This window comes from Mauremys mutica, chromosome 1 (assembly GCF_020497125.1).
Source record: "Mauremys mutica isolate MM-2020 ecotype Southern chromosome 1, ASM2049712v1, whole genome shotgun sequence".
Lineage (NCBI taxonomy): Eukaryota > Metazoa > Chordata > Testudines > Geoemydidae > Mauremys > Mauremys mutica.
Window position 1 is genome coordinate 155,420,166 of NC_059072.1, and position 20,148 is coordinate 155,440,313.

The following is a 20,148-nucleotide window of genomic DNA, read 5'->3' on the forward strand; positions in this document are numbered from 1 at the left end:
GGGTTTTACTCGGGTTCTTCACAGGCCATGCAGCTTTCCTGTCCTGATGATCTTCAACAAGTTGAGCAGCATGAACTGTGGTATGGATCTGGCAGTGTGGTGATTGCTGTGTATAACTGACTATCGGGGAAGTGACTTTTCCAAAATCAAGGGCCACTCACTGAATTCCCCTGCCTTATGCGGGACCAGAGTGATTGTGGACACTTAGCTGATCTACTTCTGTGGTATTGCACAAGGAGAGGGGCATCAACACAAAACATGTTAGGCTTTGTAGGTTAAAAAACACTAAACTGTCTCTGGCAAATAATTGACAGCCATTGCAGATCATGAAGAACAAATAGTATGTTTCCTGTGAGAAATACTATAAAAGCAAGCAGCTGTAGTGTGTGCCTGTAGAAGTAAGTGGTCTTAAGGTGCAGAGAGCACTATGAATCTCTTTTGGATCAAAGAAAAGGTCACTATTCATCCTGTTCCCGTTGCTGCAACTGCTGCCCAGCTTCATCTCGTTCACAGCATTACTTGCTAGAGTTGGTCACAAAGGTTTTGATAAACCACTTTTTGCTGAAAAATGCCAATTCAACAAAACCAAAACAGTTAATACAAAACTAATTTCCAAACTTGAAAAATGTTGAAAAGGTTTTGATATCAAAAGATCTTGTTTCAAGATTTTCTAAATGAAAAATTTCAAGTTTTGATTTGAAACTACTTGTTTAGAAATTTATAAAAAAAATTATTAAAAAAAGCTAAAGACAAAAGTGAAAAAATTGAAACAAAGCTTTGAAATTATCAAAATGAAATGTTCTGATTGACCTGAACCAACTTTTTCCATTTATTCGTTTGTAAAAACTTTTAAGTTGACTTTTTTTCATCCTGATGTGGGATGGGAACTTCTTTGAGATTTAAAAAAAAAAAAAATCTTGCAGGATGGGAAAAATGTTTCCTTCTCAGACCTACTTCTTGCCCTTTTTCACTTGCAATTTCCATTCCCACAGTTCTTTCCCACTATTGCTCTCCTTTGCTTCAACCCCCACAGCTACCCCCAAAAGCATATTTTTATATTATAAATATATAACCCTGCATGCAAATTGCCATGTGCAATATCAGTTATAACCTGGAGGAGTGTATGACAAGGATTTTGGCTACACTTAGTTCCCTTGCCTCCCAAAAGCAGCTGGAAATGCCCCAAACTTTTCTTTTTTCAAGTTAGGCTATATTCTGATCTTAAACCACAGTGGAAGGGATAATCATCTAAGATGCTGCAGGAGGCAAACATGTTGCTGCACTTGGTCCATCACTGTAACCTTACTCTGGGAAGTGAAATTTAGACAATGATTGAGTGAGATTTGGTAGTATTAAGAGGTTTCTTTAGGATTGTTGGTAGTGTCCTCTCTAAAAGAGGCATGGACAATCTGTCAGTAGTAGCTCCAGGCACTGCCTAGGAAGGGGCAAAACTTGCCTTTTTTTTTTCTTTTTAAAAAACTCCCATTAACTCAGAGAAGGCTTGAGAGACTCTAAGCACTGCAAACAAAAGAAATGACCAATTTTAAAGTACCATATATACTCATTCATTAGCCCGTTCGTTTATAAGCCGACCCCCCAAGATGGTTAGGTAAAAATAGCAAAAGCTATAGGACCCTTTCATAAGCCGACCCTATATTTCAGGGGTTGGCAAACTTTGGCTCCTGGCCCATTAGGGTAAGCCACTAGTGGGCCTGGACGTTTTGTTTACCTGGAGTGTTCACAGGCATGGAACCCCTCAGCACCCAGTGTCTGTGGTTTGCTGTTCCCTGCCAATGGGGGCTGCGAAAATTGGCACCACTTCCCACAGTTCCCATTGGCTGAGAATGGCAAACCGTGGACACTGGGAGCTGAGAGGCTCTGTGCTTGCAGATGCTCCAGGTAAACAAAATGACAATGTATTAGATATTCAATGATTCCATAGAGTTTAAAATCATCAAATTTTGGTGTAGACCTGTTTATAAGCTGACCCCCGCTCTTTGATGCATCACTTTTTTTACCACAAATATTTGGCTTATGAACAAGTCTATACAGTAATTGCAGCCCAGAAAATACATCCCAGAAAAAATTACTTTGTAGGTCAACTTTATCAAAAAATGCTAAATATGAGGCACCAGAAGCTGCTCCGGAGTTCTGTATAACAGTCATTTTTCATAGTGCTCTACAATGTATGTGTATAGTCAAACTGGCCTGAAAACTGCTGTGCAAGCAGATGTGATCACTCGATCAAGGGATTCCGACGATATAAACTCCCCCATTAAAATTACCTGATTTTAAAATTTCCAATTTAGCTTTTTGAGCAAAGCTGGACAATGGTATGGGTAGTACCCCATAACTTAGATCATGGGACTTGCCCTGCTCACAGCCATTGTCTTGTCACAAAAAAAACTGCTCCCAAAAGCAGTAGTTGAAGTTACTGGTTCTGCAGTGTGGTGTGCCCGGCTGCTGTGAGCTTGGATAGAATGCTGTAGCTGAGTTGCTAGCTGCACTCCTTCCAAAGCTGCAGATACCAGCTGTCACTTGACTTACTGGGGAACCTGAAGGGCACAGCTGGTGCTAAAGCTGTATCAGGAGTGGAACTTAGAGCTCTGGTCCCACCAGCAGCTGCAGAAGCTGGCAAATTGTGCTCCACAGTGCTGCAGCTGCCATCATCTCAAGCTCCTTAGCTGTGATATCCCAGGACCAGAAAGAGGACAGGGAGATGGGGGGTGGCAGCAGAGGCTGCTGTGGAGCATGTCTGCTTGCCCCTGGACTGCTCTCTTCACTTCTGCTGAGAGTCATCAGCTGAGGACTGCAATCTCTGTTCCTTGCAGTATTACAGCCTCCACTCCATTACCAAAGTCCATCTAGCACATCTCATCCAATTTGCCTTGTAGGTGTGTCTTTGCTGCTCACTGTCACCCAAAACAAAGCACAGTTGAGGGATATGTGTCTTGCTTAGACAGGCATCAATAATTTCCTAATAGAAATGGAGAGAAGGGAACAGGCATCTGAAGTCTACATGATTTTGCTGTAAATAACTCTTGAACTAGCCTGCAATCTATGAGATGGACATAACCATGGGAATTAGGAGAATGTGAATTATGGTCTTGTCTACTGATTACTGTTTATATAGCTGCACTTCATACCCCTTATTGCTGACCAGGTCCTTTTACCTAGAACCCTGTGTGGGTACAAAAATGTGGATCCACAAGAATCAACTTGTATCTGACCTGTGATCTGCACTCAGTTTTTTATCTACCTGCACTACACCCACAGTAGTGTGCTATCTCACAGTGCCTCTCAGGAGGAGTGGCTTGTGTGTGTGCATGTACTGCATGTAGCAGGGGTGGCCAAAGCGCAGCTCCTGAGCCACATGCAGCTCTTTTACAGTTGAAGTGCGCTCTCCCCCCATTCTCCACCTACCAGACTGGGAGGAGGTAGGTGGGGGAAAGCTCAGGCCTTCTGCCCTGCAGCAGGGTGCTGGGGCTTGGGATTTCAGCAGGAGTGGGGCTGAAGCCCAGAGATCCCCTTCCCTGCAGGTTTAAAGCCCCAAGCCCCCCACTACCTTGCCACAGGGCAGAAGTCCTGAGATCCAGGTGGTGCACCCAGCTCTTGAACTTCTGAAGATTATTGTACGCAGCTCAGAGGGTCAGTAAGTTTGACTATTCCTGGTATATAGGATCTCAAAGGCGGGGAAGCAGCTGGCTGCAGCTCATAGCCTATGAGGACCTGGATGGTGGTGGGAAAGCAGCCTCATGGGCTATGGGCTGAAGGCAACTGCTTCTTGATCCATCACTTTCCCCTTTCTGTGTATATGCGGGGAGAGGGAATATAGGATCTGGAAGGCAGGGAAGCAGCCTATATTCCCTCTCCCCTGCATACTGAGATAGGGGAGGTGATAGATCAGGGGTCGGCAACCTTTCAGAAGTGCTGTGCCGAGTCTTCATTTATTCACTCTAATTTAAGGTTTCGTGTGCCAGTAATATATTTTAATGTTTTAGAAGGTCTCTTTCTATAAGTTTATAATACATAACTAAACTATTGTTGTATGTAAAGTAAATAAGGTTTTTTAAAATGTTTAAGAAGCTTAATTTAAAATTAAACTAAAATGCAGAGCCCCCTGGACTGGTGGCCAGGACTTGGGCAGTGAGAGTGCCACTGAAAATTAGCTTGCGTGCTGCCTTCGGCACCTGTGCCATAGGTTGCCTACCCCTGTGATAGATCAAGACAGGCAGCAAAATCCCCTGTGGTCCTATCACAACAGTTTAAGTAGCCAAGCTATTTAGGAAACCTCTCCCAACTTCATTATTGTGGTATAAGGTCAGTTGGAGAGGGAGGCAGTTGCTTCTGCTAAGTATGTACGTACAGGAGCCATATGGGGAATATAGGATGTGGAAGGCGGGAAGCAGCCTCATAGGCTATGAGCTCCAGACAGCTGCTCCCCCACCTATGAGATCCTATGTTTACAGCCCTGTGCAGATAAAAAATTTGTATCTGCATGTGATCTGCAACAATGGTCCACAGATTTGCAGGGCTTTACTTATACTCCAGTCCTACAAGACACTTGAGTATTAACCCCCACCCCATTTTGCAAGTGTGAAGCTGCTCAACATCACTTCATGGAGACCTGACAATAGAAGCCAGGTCTTTCATATGGCAGATCCAAATCCACTCAACTACAGAGATTCTCAGAATAAGTGTGCAGCTGTGAGTGGTCTATAGTAATCAGACTGGACATACTGAGCTACCTCTCCTAACTGCAGTTAGAGAATTTGCTAAGATTGCCACATGGATATAGTCAAATTGCAAATAGAAGGGGAGGTAGTGTCAGGGATTCACAGGATCAGTGCTATGGCCCCAGCTTTGGAATGGTCTCTGAAGGAACTTCTACAGTGTGCCACACTCTCTAAGGGTCTCACTCTTCCTCCAGGATAAGCCATGTGACTTTACTGCTTCCTTTGGCCTGCAGCACATCTGTTTCACACTGTGAGCTCTGTTCAGTGAGTCTAGCTGAGACAGACCCCTGATGGAGATGTGTACACTTTTAGGGATCAGTGCATGACTCCAAGCATTTGCAGTGACACTCACACAGCATTGTCAGAACAGTAGGGTTTATTAGGCATCTGGAACACAATAGTCCCTAGGTCAACATAGAGGAATGAAGAATAAAGCATAGCCCATTCTGGTTAGATCAGAGCCTAGCCAAGCTGTGGTGAACCCTATTGTTCAAGCTCTGCTCTCCCTATCCGTCTAACCTCTGGCAGATTCCCAGGTGAGCCCTGAATGCTTCCTCCAGCCCACACTTAACCCTCCCCCCTTTTAGCCATACTTCAAAAACAGACTACAAAGAGAAATTGCAGAGTTACAATTCATTTGCAAACTTAACACCATCAATTTGGGCTTGAATAGGGACTGGGAGTGGCTGGCTCACTACAAAAGCAATTTTCTCTCTCTTAGTATTGACACCTCATCAATTTTTGGGGGTGGACCACATCCACCCTGACTGAATTGGCCTTCAACATTTGGTTCTCTACTTGTAACTCCCTTCTCTTCAAGTGCCAATATATATTTATGCTTGTATCTCTAATTTTCACTCCATGCATCTGAAGAAGTGGGGTTTTTACTCATGAAAGCTTATGCCCAAATAAATGTTAGGCTTTAAGATGCCACCGGGCTCCTTGTTGTTTTTGTGGATACAGACTAACACAGCTACCCCTCTGATACTTGACTGCAAGCTAGAAGCAGGGCACAGACCCCAGGTAGTGGTCTGCTAGGGATAGGCTGGTAGGGAAAACCCTAAACAAGCATTTCCCAAACTGTGGGACGTGACCCCCAAGGGGGCTGCAAAAGTGTACTGGACGGTTGTGAGGCATGGGAAAAAAAGAAAATGCAAGAAAGCATTTGTAAAGAAGAAAAAAAAATTAAAATAAAAAAAGGCACTGGCAACCATGCAGTTCCTATTGGCACGCAGTTCACGTGGGCCCTTGGAACGATGCTGGAATGGCATCCAGGTCCCACTCTGGTGGGCCGGGACCTCAATGTGCCAGCTGAGGATTCTGGTCCTCTGAGCACTGGTGACTGCTCACCAGCAGGGAGGGGTAAGGAGCAGGCATTGGGGAGGGGGATGCAGCTCAGCTCCCCTGTAGGCTGCAGCTCCTTGGGAAGGGGTGGATATAGTGGCCCATGGGCCGGGGGAGGGTCAGGCTGCTGATGAGGGGGGCACCTGAGAGGGGATGAGGAGAGTTAGGCTTGGGGTGGAGCACGGCCAGTGGCTGTTTTCTTCTGTGCCTCTGAGACGGTTAACCTATTTATAACTTTTAATATAAATTTAGGATCCTGCTATTGCCATGTTTGAAGTAATAAGGTGCTCTAAAAACAGTTTTTCACATTTTTAATTTTCAAACCCCACCACCACCTTTCAGACCCCATGGGGCCACATTAAGAGAGGTGAGCCCAAAGGGAGTGGTGGCATGAAAAAGTTTGGGAACCACTGTAGGTGTAAACAGAGTTAGAAACAGGTAGATGTAGGAAGTGGGGCAGATAGCTGCTTTATGACATAGGGCTGTAAGGCTCCTGGAGTAGAGGGATGGTCCAGGCTCCCCTATAGCACTACCTGGAGCAATGGTGGAAAAATCAAGCAGTGAAGGATTTTGGGAAATCTCCACAGCTAGTGGTAGAGTGACTGAAAATTTCTGTGACCGAAAGGGAAGGACTCTTGTTGTTTTGAACCTTTTGTATACCCTAGAAGAAGAGATGTGATTTGACTGGATGTCCAAGCCAGCCTAGCAACTTGCAGAAGGCAGACTTCCATGGGGAAATTGCAGCACAGCTGTGCACCTCATGAGGGACCACATATATTAGACCTCTGACAAGCCCCCTGAGAGTTGGGAATGGTGGTCCTAAGAGAGGTGAGTTTCCCTCCTGCAGATCTCAGAAGGCTGACAGGAAGGAAGGAATATAAGTCATTTCTTCTATCTTCCCCTCCCACTCCAATTGTCTGGCTACCTACACAGGTCTAGTAAATTCCCAATCCCAACAAGCTAAATAGGGTTAGCTGTCTGCAGAGAACCAAAATAGACTCATCAGGGATTAATAAACTCATTAAGGCTCATGGGGACATTATTAATTACCCTTCTGTGGCTAAGGGAGCGGTGAACCTAAGGATTCTGAGCTGGGGAAGGGGGGTTCTTAGGCTTATGAGAAGATGAGAAAGCCCCCATTGCACCCTAAAAAAACCCCTTGATCGCCACTCCTTAATAATTGCAAAGAAAACCTTCAAAAGGGGAGTTGAGTGTAAACCAATATAGTTTTGTCTGAGTCAGTGTGATGCCTAGAGGCATATGAGCCCCTCCCTGGGCAAAACAAATCCAAGGAGTCCAGCAGACAACCCCATTTCCCACTTCCCAGGGGGAAACCCAATGCAGCAATTCCATAGGAGCCTTCGGGTGTATTGAACCCTCTACAGCGGATTGAGCAAAAGAATGGCAATGGCCCACCTTCACCCCAGCTTAGGGTCATCAGCTCTGGTACTAGGTCCCCAAGTGCCAGGGCTCTGGCTGGAGTCAGAGCCAGCCTGGGGATACAAAGCTCTAGCCCTCGAGGGCAGCAGCAGCTCTCAACCTTTCCATACTACTTGTACCCCTTTCAGGAGTCTGATTTGTCTTGCATACCCCAAGTTTCACCTCACTTAAAAACTACTTGCTTACAACATCAGACATCAAAATACAAAAGTTTCACAGCGCCCTGTTACTGAAAAATGGCTCATTTCACCATATGAATTATACATCAATTGTAACAGAAGTATTGTACTTACACTTCAGGGTATAGTATAAAAACAAATCACTGCATGGAATTTTAGTTCACCCCAATTTCACTAGTGGTTTTTATGTAGCCTGTTGTAAAACTCGGCAAATCTCTCCATGAGGGGATGTAGCCCCCGGAAGACCCCCCCCCCCGCCCTGTTGACAACAAGCGTTCTAGGGACTCTGAACCCTGGCACGGGGGGAGCCCTCCCATTGGCTGCCTGCCCCAGCTGCCCGCCTCCCCAGGACGAGCCGCCAACCAGCGCTGGGGCAGGGAGCCCCCCCACCCCCCAGCAGGGTGGACCAGGCTCCCCGCCAGCCTCTCCGCGCGCACTTCCCGGCGTCTCCTTTAAGGACTATTCCCGCCCTCCGCTTCCTATTCCCGCTGCTCACTTGCTCCGCAGGTTGCCAATCACCAGCAGTTCCTGTTTTGTGCAACCTAAATTGTTGTCCGCTTTTACACTTCTGCAGCCTCTTCTGTGTCTGATTGGTCAGTCCAGGGCAGCGATGGGCACGGGGCAGGTCTGCCCCCGCGGCTGGCTCACCGATTGGTGCAGGCAACACAGCGCGTGGCAGTTGATTGGCTGCTGCGGGCCGCGTGTGCGTCCAGCAGGTTAGGGTGCGAGTGAGGGGCGCTGAGGGGATCGGAGTGGAGCCTGTGGGGGACGCGGGGCGCCCGTCCGGAGGATGGTCCCCGCGGCGGGGCTGCCGAGTCTGCCCTGCCCGCCGGTGAGTGCCGCTCGGGGGCGGGGAGGGGGGACGCGGCGGCGGCGGCGGGGGGCTGCTGGGCCGGGGCAGCCTCGTCCCGTCCCGCAGCCGTTAACGGAGCGGGGCTCTGCGGGCCGGGGGCTGAGGCGCGGGGGGAGCTGCCAGCGCCTTGCCGGGGGCTGGTGCCGATGCGGGGGGACCCGAGCGGCGGCGCCCTGGAGAGGCCAGGAGCGGGACGCATCCGGCTTTGCCCGGGGCGCCGCCCCCCCCCCCCCACCCCCCGCGGGGACCCCCGGAGCGGACCCGTGATGTGAAACCCCCGTGCGCGCCCCCGTCTTTGTCTGTCTGTGCCGCCGGGTAAACCCGCCCCGCGGGAAGGGCGCCCGCTGTAGCCCCAGGCCAGGCCAGCTCCGTCCAAAGGCTCCTTCGCTTGGTGCCTCCACAGGCCTTAATCCTGAGCTGGGATTCGCAGTTGGGACAGACCCAGGAGAACAGTAGTTGTGTGTACAGGTTATAGCGGTTTTGGCCATGGGTGTTGGGCCAAATCCGGACTTCTGGACGCTTTTCAACTGACCCTGAAATCTTTTTATTTACTTATTATTAGCATTATTGTTTTTCTTTTCTTTTCTCTCTTTTCCCCCCCCCCTCCCCCTTCTGGACCTTGACTATACCTTGATGAAGAAATTTGGACCTTGACAAAAAATAATTGACTATCCCTGGTGTGGAGGTTTTAATCAAAATAGTTACACGGGTACAGCCCCTGTATGGATGTTCTCATAAGGAACATATACTGTTATATCAGTATAGCTCATTCTGCTTTTTCTATTGGAATAAGCTGAACACTATAAATACCTTTATATTGCTGTAGCTGCATCCATACCAGGTGAAACTGAAGTTGGTTCCTTAATCATGGGGCTAGGTCTTTACTTGTGATTCCCAGTTCCTTGTTCAAAGACTATAATTACTTAAAAATATATCAACTGCATTTTTAGAATGTTCATCAAGTTAATATGAATGAATGTGATAAACTGTTAAATTACCCAATACTTATCTGATTATTTAATATACAATTAAGGAGCTGGGGTTTGACTAGCTGTATATGACAACACCCCAGGAGAGACATCTCTGCGACTTAGTGCTCTGAAGGAGAGGGATATGCCACTCCCCTTGTTTGTGAGCAATATGCTGCCAGTTGTTATGCCTCCATGCCACTTCTATGATAGGGGTTGAATAAGGAGCTGGCTTTTGACTGGCTATATAACAAAATTACTGGGTCGTCCTAAGTGACCTATCTCTGCACTGCTGTTCCATTATGACGAGATAAGGCTATGTCACTCCCAGAGATGAATCTTGATTTCTGATTTGACAAATATATTTCCCAAATTTTTATTTTTTTCTTTGTTCGTGAATATGCAGTATGCATGTAAAAATCAGCAAAAAGCAATGTTCAGCAGTTCATTGCAAATCTGGCTGTAATACTTCTACAGAAATTATATCTGCAAATGGAGTCTAAGAATTTAGGTTTGTTAGATAAATTAAGAATAGGAAAAATATCTAAATTTATTAACATTTGTAACAACTAAAAACTTTTTTATGATTAGTGTAGTGTCTTTTGCTTGTTATGCAAGAAAAATAATATGGAGATGGTACATGGGCACAGTTGAGTATCAAATCATTTATTAACTGTATGAAAACATACAAAGCCTAGCTTAATGCATACTGCTGCTCTGAGTGGTTTCTGATGGCTTCTAAGAGATAGAAAACAGTGAACCCTATGAGTGTTCACAAACTCATTCACATAAAGGAATACTACTTTATCCTATATACTACAGTTAGCTGAACCAGCTAGTATCTTTAGTGTTGTTGCTGTACAAGTCTCACAGTAGCATTGTGACTTGGTACTCTCTAATGGAATTGAGCAACTCTTTATCTGTGGCTAGAATAGTTCCACTTTCTTTCCCTTTTAATTCCAAAATTCCATAATTGAAATGCCTATTCTGAATTTGACCAAATTTATGGAAACATGCAAAATAGTTCCCAATGTTGCATGTTATCCTAACAACTTCAAACCTATAAACCTTAGGCTTTAAACTAGGTTAACTGGGGAATGGAGACCTAAGCTCTGAGGTAAGCAGGAAAGTGGGATACCGGGAGGAAACACAAGGAGGAGGGTGCAACAGGGGAGGCCTCCTAATCCCTACTGAGAAAGTAGGGCACTCAGCTAGTTATCTTGGGTGCCTGTACACAAAAGCAAGAAGCCTGGGAAATAAGCAGGAAGAATTGGAAGTCTGGCACAGTCAAGGAACTATGATGTGATTTGGAATAACAGAGACTTGGTGGCGTAACTCACATGACTGGAGCACTGTCATGGATGGGTATAAACTGTTCAGGAAGGACAGGTGGGGGAGAAAAGGTGGAGGAATGCACTGTATGCAAGAGAGCAGTATAATTGCTCAGACCTCCAGTATGAAACTAGAGAAAAGCCTGTTGAGAGTCTTTGGGTTAAGCTTAGAGGTGAGAGCAACAAGAGTGGTGATGCGGTGGGTGTCTGCTATAGACCACCAGACCAGGAGGATGAGATAGACGAGGCTTTCTTCAGACAACTAACAGACGTTTCCAGATCACAGGTCCTGGTTCTCATGGGGGACTTCAGTCACCTTGACATCTGCTGAGAGAGCAATACAGCAGTGCCCAGACAATCCAGGAAGTTTTTGGAGAGTGTTAGGGACAACTTCCTGGTGCAAGTGCTGGAGGAACCAACTAGGGGCCGTGCTCCTCTTGACCTGCTGCTCACAAACAGGGAAGAATTGGTAGAAGTAGAAGTGGGTGGCAACCTGGGCAGCAGTGACCATGAGATGCTTGAATTCAGGAAGAAAGGAGAGCAGCAGAATACGGACCCTGGACTTCAGGAAAGCAGACTTTGACTCCCTCGGAGAACTGATGGGCAGGATCCCCTAGGAGGCTAATATGAGGAAGAAAGGAGTCCAGGAGAGCTGGCTGTATTTTAAAGAAACCTTATTGAGAGCACAGGAACAAACCATCCCAATGTGCAGAAAGAATAACAAATATGGCAGGCAACCAGCTTGGTTCAACAAAGAAATCTTTGGTGAGCTTAAACACAAAACGGAAGCTTACAGGAAATAGAAACTTGGACAGATGACAAGGGAGGAATATAAAAATATTGCTCGAGCATGCAGGGGTGTAATCAGGAAGGCCAAAGCACAATTTAGAGTTGCAGCTTAGCAAGAGATGTGAAGGATAACAAGAAGGGTTTTCTACAGGTATGTTAGCAACAAGAAGGTATGGGAAAGTGTGGGACTCTTACTGAATGAGGGAGGCAACCTAGAGACAGCACTGACAGTACTCAATGCTTTTTTTTTTTTTCCTCCCCTCGGTCTTCACAGACAAGGTCAGCTCCCAGACTGCTGCACTGGGCAACACAGTATGGGGAGGAGGTGAGCAGCCCTTAGTGGTGAAAGAACAGGTAAAGGACTATTTAGAAAAACTAGAAATGCACAAGTCCATGGGGCTGGATGCAATGCATCTGAGGGAGTTGGTTGATGTGATTGCAGAGCCATTGGCCGTTATCTTTGAAAACTCATGGCGATGGGAGGAGGTCCCAGATGATTGGAAAAATGCAAATATAGTGCCCATCTTTAAAAAAGGGAAGGAGGAGGATCTGGGGAACTACAGACTGGTCAGCCTCACCTTACCTGGAAAAATCATAGAGCAGGTCTCCAAGGAATCCATTTTGAAGCACTTGGAGGAGGGGAAGATGATCAAGAACAGTCAACATGGATTCACCAAGGGCAAGTCATGCCTGACCAACCTGATTGCCTTCTATGATGAGACAATTGGCTCTGTGGATATGGGGAAAGCAGTGGACATGATATATCTTGACTTTAGCAAAACTTTTGATATGGTCTCCCACAGTATTCTTGCCAGCAAGTTAAAGAATGGATGGATGGACTGTAAGGTGGCTAGAAAGCTGGCTAGATCATTAGGCTCAATGAGTAGTGATCAACGGCACGATGTCTAGTTAGCAGCCAGTATCAAGCGGAGTGGGTCCTGGGCCCGGTTTTGTTAAACAATTTCATTAATGATATGGATGATGGTATAGATTGCACCCTCAGCAAGTTTGCGGATGACACTAAGCTGGGGGGAGATTTAGATACGCTGAAGGATTAGGGATAGGGTCCAGAGTGACCTAGACACATTGGAGGATTGAGCCAAAAGAAATCTGATGAGGTTCAACAAGGACAAGTGCAGAGTCCTGCACTTGGGATGGAAGAATCCCATGCACTGCTACAAGCTGGGGACCGACTGGCTAAGTGGCAGTTCTGCAGAAAAGAACCTGGGGATTATAGTGGATAAGAAGCTGGATACGAGTCAACAGTGTGCCCTTGTTGCCAAGAAGGCTAACAGCATATTGGGCTGCATTAGTAGGAACATTGCCAGCAAATTTAGGGAAGTGATTATTCCCCTCTATTTGACACCGGTGAGGCCATATCTGGAGCATTGCATCCAGTTTTGGTCCCCCCACTACAGAAGGGATGTGGACAAATTGGAGAGAGTCAAGCAGAGGGCAATAAAAATGATTAAGGGCCTGGGACACGATTTATGAGGAGAGGCTGAGGGAACTGGTCTTATTTAGTCTGCAGGAGAGAGTGAGGGGGGATTTGATAGCAGCCTTCAACTACCTGAAGTGAGGGGTTCCAAAGAGGATGAAACTCAGCCGTTCTCAGTGGTGGTAGATGGCAGAACAAGGAGCAGTGCTCTCAAGTTGCAGTTGGTCTAAGTTGGATAGTAGGAAAAACTATTTCACTAAGAGGGTGGTGAAGCACTGGAATGGGTTACCTAGGGAGGTGGTGGATCTCCATCCTTAGGGGTTTTTAAGGCCCAGCTTGACAAAGCTCTGGCTGGGATGATTTAGTTGGTATTGGTCCTGCTTTGAGCAGGGGGTTGGACTAGATGACCTCCTGAGGTCTCTTCCAACCCTGAGATTCTATGATTCTATAATCACAATACCTTTGCTTTAACAGACTCTGTTATGCAGGTAATTTTGATAACGACTTCTATTGAACTAGTCAATGTTTGAAACATTTTAAATATTAATTAGGGCTGTTTAATTGCAGTTAACTCACGCAATTAACTCAAATTAATCGTGATTAAAAAAAATTGCAGTTAATCGCAGTTTTAATGGCAGGGTTAAACAATAGAATACCATTGAAATTTATTTAATATTTTGGATGTTTTCTATATTTTCATATATATTGCATTCTGTGTTTGAAATCAAAGTGTGTATTTTTTATTACAAATATTTGCACTGTAAAAATGATAAACAAAAGAAATAGTAGTCTTCAGTTCACCTCATACAAGTACTGTAGTCTCTTTGTTGTGAAAGTGCAATTTACAAAGGTAGATTTTATTACATATCTGCACTCAAAAACTAAACAATGTAAAACTTTAGAGCCTACAAGTCCACTCAGTCTTGCTTCTCATTGATCCAGTTGCTAAGACAAACAAGCTTGTTTACATTTACAGGAGGTAATGCTGCCCTCTTCTTATTAACAATGTCACCAGAAAGTGAGAACAAGCATTTGCATGGCACTTGTAGCTGGCATTGTAAGGTATTTATGTACCAGATGTGGTAAACATTCATATGCCTCGTCATGCTTTGGCCACCATTCCAGAGGACATGCTTCCATGCTGATGACGCTCATTTTAAAAAAAATACGTTAATTAAATTTGTGACTGAACTCCTTGGGGGACAATGGTATGTCTCTGCTCTTTTACCCACATTCTGCCATATATTTCATGTTACAGCAGTCTTGGATGATGACCCAGCACATGTTGTTCATTTTAAGAACACTTTCACTGCAGATTTGACAAAATGCAAAGGAGGTACCACTGTGAGATTTCTAAAGATAGCTATGGCACTTGACCCAAGGTTTAAGAATCTGAAGTGTCTTCCAAAATCTGAGAGGGATGGGGTGTGGAGCATGCTTTCAGAAATCTTAAGATAACAATACTCCGATGCAGAAACGAAAAAACCCGAATAACCAGAAAAGAAAACCAACCTTCTGCTGGTGGCATCTGACTCAGAGGATGAAAATGGACATGCGTTGGTCTGCACTGCTTTGGATTGTTGTCAAGCAGACCCCATCATCAGTATGGACGCATGTCCCCTTGAATGGTGGTGGAAGCATGAAGAGACATATGAATCTTTAGCGCATCTGGCACATAAATATCTTGTGCCGCCAGCTACAACAGTGCCATGAGAATGCCTGTTCTCACTTTCTGATGACATTGTAAACAAGAAGCAGGCAGCATTATCTCCTGCAAATGTAAATGAACTTTTGTCTGACCGATTGGCTGAACAAGAAGTAGGACTGAGTGGACTTGTAGGCTCTAAAGTTTTTTACATTGTTTTGATTATGAGTGCAGTGTTTTTGTACATAATTCTACATGTGTAAGTTCAACTTTCATGATAAAGAGATTGCAATACAGTATTTGTATTAGGTGAATTGAAAAATACTCCTTTTTTTTTTTACAGTGCAAATAGTTGTAATCAAAAACAAATATAAAGTGAGCACTGTACACAAGTATTCTGTGTTGTAATTGAAATCAATATATTTGAAAATGTAGAAAACATCCAAAAATATTTAAATAAATGGTATTCTCTTATTGTTTACCAGTGTGATTAATCATGATTACTTTTTTTTAATCGCGTGACAGCCCTAATATTAATGCTCTGTTCAAGCTACACGTTCTACAGAGAGGGCAGATAAAGGATTTTTTGGGGAGTTGGCATATTTCCTTTTTGTCTGAATAGTCAGCAAATGATATCTGACAAAACATATGTTACTACTGTGAGATGCATCTGTCAAAATTTGTTTTGTTTTCTTTCAATGTATTTGCTATCCTGCACAAAAATATCTGATGGAAATAGATGGAGGGTCAAATTTTTAATCTTTCTGTGATCAGACTTAACTGCAAGTATAGTGAGTGAAATGCATGGCTCACCATTATAAAATGTGTATTCAGTTGACTTAGTCCATTGCACCTGTTCCCTTTGATGCTGACCTAAAATAAGGGTATGTCTACACTACAAGACTATTTCGAATCAACTTAATTCGAATTTGTGGAATCGACCTTATGAAGTCGAAGTTGTGTATTTAGTGTGGATACACTAATTCGACTGTGTGAGTCCACAGTAACAGGGCCAGCGTCGACTTTGGAAGCGGTGCACTGTGTGAAGCTATCCCACAGTTCCCGCACTCCCCGCTGCCCATTGGAATTCTGGGATTTCCCCCCAATGCATGCTGGGGGAAAAATGTGTCGAGGGTGGTTTTGGGTAACTGTCATCATTGAACCGTCAATCACGCCCTCCCTCCCTCCCCGAAAGCGCCTGCGGGCAATCTGTTCGTGCACTTTTCTGCTCAGTGACAGCGCGGGCGCCACAGCACTGCGAGCACAGAGCCCGCTGCAGTTATGGCCGTTGTCAACTCCTCGCACCTTATCGTCCACCTCTTCCACAGTCAGCTGCTGAGAAATAGGGCTACTTTTCAATGGTGCTGCGAGCACTGGTGGACCATGGGGGACGTTTTACCAACATCAACGTCGGGTGGCCAGGCAAAGTTCATGACGCGCGTGTTTTCAGGAACTCTGCTCTGTTTAGACGCCTGCAGGAAGGTAGTTTCTTCCCGGACCACAAAATAACTCTTGGGGATGTGCAGATGCCTACAGTGATCCTCGGGGACCCAGCCTACCCGCTAATGCCCTGCCTCGTGAAGCCCTATGCAGGCGCCTTGCACAGCGACAAGGAACTCTTCAAGTACCAGCGAGCAGCGTGACCTGTGACTGTTCAGTTTCTTTACAGCGAAGCTGAACCTGCCCCTGTTTCTTTACCAAGTTACTGTTGACTATCATCTGCAGTTACATACCCCGCCCACCCCGCTTCCCCCACTTCCAACACACGTTTAAAAATAAAATACATGTTCCATTGTAACTTTACAAAGGTTTCTTTATTGATGACTTTGCATTAAAGGGTTGAAACTGGGACGCAGACTGTGCTGGGTAGGGTGTGCGGTGATGTAAAGACCACCTCTAAACTCGAGGAATGACAGGCTCCTGCTCCCAGAGCGGTCTGCAGTGCCGGACTGGTTGTTTCAACGGAGCCTGCCATCCCTCCTTTTTGGGACTCTGTGTGCGGGGGCTATGTGGCCTTGTGGCGGGGGAGGACGGATACAGATTCCTCTGCTGCGTGGCTCTGTGGTCCAGGACAGGGACTGTTGCATGAGATCTGTAACCACCCTCCCCCGCTACAAAGTCACGTACCCCCCCACCCACACAGAACCTGCAAACCACCTCCCATACCGACCAGGGTGCCTACTGACTGCACTGTGTGTGTGACCTGCTGCTGATCCTGCCCCCGTCTCTGTACCCTGCTAAAGGTGACTGTCCTATGCAATACCCTACCCCCTTCCCCACCGACCCCTTCAAACGCAGCGTTGTGTAAAAAAGCATGACGGAAACAGTAATTAACAGCAAAGTATTTTTAATAATTAACCAGACAGTCAGGGGATGAAACTGGGATTGGGGCTAGGGTAAGTCAGGAATTATCAAAAATTAGAGTATGAGAGCTTTTGGGTACTTGAGCACTCTGCTGTGGTGCAGTGACAGATTTCACGGCCTCTGGCGCCACTCCTTCTGGTTACTTTGGGTGACGGGAGGTATGGGACTTTGTGGCGGGGAGGGCGGTTGCAGATACACTGCGGGGGGGCTCTGTCCTCCTGGCTGCGGTCCTGCAGAACATCCACAAGGCGCCGGAGCGTTTCTGTTTGCTCCCTCATTAGTCCAAGCAGCGTTTGAGTCACCTGCTTGTCTTCCTCACGCCACCTCTCCTCCCGTTCGCTGTGTGAGTGCTGGTACAGAGAGAGGGTCTCCCTCCACTGGCTCTGCTGGTCCGCCTCGGCTCGGGAGCACCCCATAACTTCAGCGATCATCTCGTCCCGTGTCTTTCTCTTTCGCCGCCTAATCTTTGCCAGCCTCTGTGAGGGGGATGCTGTGGCAGATCTGGAGACAGTCGAAGCTGTGTGATGGGGAAAAAGGTAGTGAATTCCTTGCAAAGATACATTTTTCCGAACAATGAACACAGTCTAGTCTGTGTCTGTGAACAACACCATGCACAGCACCTATCTTGTCCGCACTCCTGCAGCAGGCAATCCTGAAAGCATAAACTCTGCCCCTGTTCCACCCCATCGCAGTGTCCCCCGACCCTTGCACTTCTGGGTTGAGATCCCAGTGCCTGATGATGCAAATTTCATTGTCGCGGGTGGTTCTGGGTAAATGTAGTCAGTCATTCCTTCTTCCGAGAAAGCAACGCCAGACAATCATTTCAAGCCTGTTTTCCCTGGATTGCCCTGGCATACGCCATAGCGTGGCAACCATGGAGCCTGTTTTGCCTCTTGTCACTGTCACCGTATGTGTACTAGATGCCGCGGACAGAGGCGATTCAGCAGTGCTACACAGCAGCATTCATTTGCTTTTGCATGACAGCAGAGATGGTTATCAGCCATATTGCACCATCAACCACACCAATGTAAATTGGCAAGGTGATGACGGGTAGCTGTCCTATTGCACTACACCTTCTGCTGCTGTCATAGGTGCCCCTGGCCGAGATCAGCCGGGGGCGCAAAAGACAAAACTGGGAATGACTCCCCGAGTCAATCCCTCCTTTACGGTATCTAAAAATAGAAACAGTCCCGCCTAGAATATGGGGCAACTGTACTAGGGTTTTAGTGTATCAGAGAACTACAGAGCACAGCCGCTCTGTGTCAGATCCCGCAGGAATGACGAGCTGCGTGCCATTCAAAGGGGGTGCCCCTGCAACAACCCTACCTGTTGCTTCCCTCCTCCTCCAGCCTTCCTGGGCTACCATTGTAGTGTCCCCCCATTTGTATGCTGAAGTAATAAGGAATGCAGGAATAAGAAACAGTGACTTGTTAGGGAAATGAAATGAGGGTAAGGCAGCCTCCAGCTACTATGATAGTCCAGGCAGTACAGAATCTTTTCTTTACACATGAAGGGCGGGGGCTGATGGAGCTCAGCCCCCTGTTGCTATGATGAAGACGGTTAGCAGGCCGTCTACTTATGGGCTGATGACGAGGACAGGTAGCAGTCCTATTGCACTACACCATCTACCGCAAGGCTGATGATGAGGACGGGTACCAGTCATTTTGCACCGTCAGTCACCCATGAGGTGGGGGAGGGGGAGCGAGGATGCTACCGTAGCGTGCCGCATCATGGCGTCTACCAGCAGCATTCAGTACACATAGGGTGACGTTTACAAGAGTCAAGAGACCATTTCTTTCCCTTTTCCTTCTGGGGGTGGGGGGTGGCTGTACATTGAAGAGCTATGCCCTGAACCACCGCGGACCCTGTGTTTGACCCTAGAAGCATTTGGAGCTCAGCCAAGGATGCAAATGATTTTCGGACACAGCAGGAACTGTGGGATAGCTTGCGTCCTCATTTTCCCCCCCCCCCCCTCCATGAGCGTCCATTTGATTCTTTGGCTTCCCGTTACGCTTGTCACGCAGCAGCGTGCCGAATCTCTGCTACGCCGTCTGTCCGGAGATTTTTAAAAAATACTTTGGACCAGGTGTAACATTACAGTAATTTTCCTAATTAGATGCAGGAGTCGCCGAGCGAGATCGCCCTGAGGAGGGTCACTGAAGGAGATAGAGAGCGCATGCTGCGTGAAAGCCAGCACAAACCAGGGGCCTATGCAGCCATGCTCGGGGAGGCAATGCTCCCTGAGTACCTCATGAAAGCCTGGCGTGGAAAGGTGTGCTACCACGGAGCACCCAATAAGGCAGCTCTCCCCAGGAACCTCCTGCGGAGGCTTTTCGATTACCTCCAGGAGAGCTTCGTGGAGATCTCCCAGGAGGATTTCTGTTCTATCCCCATATATATAGAGATCTCCTTTTCACATACTTCAAATTCCTGTTCCATTAATAATAAAAGTTTACATGTTTAAAGCACTTACCGACTGCTCCTTCCCCTGATTCAGGGTCCGGGTTAACGGCTGGGGAGGGTTGGTGGGGGATCTCCGTGAGGGTGCTGAAGAGATCCTGGCTGTCGGGGAAACCAGCATTGTAAGCGCTGTCGCCTGCCTCGTCCTCCACAAACCCTTCCTCATCTTCCCCGTCCGCGAACATCGCCGAGGAACTGGCCGTCGACACTGTCCCATCGTCAGAGTCCACGGTCACTGGTGGGGCAGTGGTGGAAGGCTCCATAGCGTCCGTTTGCCGCTTTGATTTTTTGGTAGCCTTGTCTGGGGTCCTTGATTTTCACGCGGCGCTGCGTTGCATCCCGCCTGTATCCTCTGTCTCTCATGGCTTTGGAGACATTCCCGTAGGTCTTTGCATTCCGTTTGTTGGAGCGCAGCTCCAAAAGCACAGACTCCTCGCCCCACACACCGATCAGATCCAAGAGTTCCCAGTCAGTCTATGCTGGGTCCCTCTTTCTATTCAGAGATTACATGAACTCCTCTGCTGGAGAGCTTTGCATTGCTGCCGGTGCTGCTGAGCTCGCCCCGATGTCCAACCACGAAATGAGATTCTAACTGTCCAGA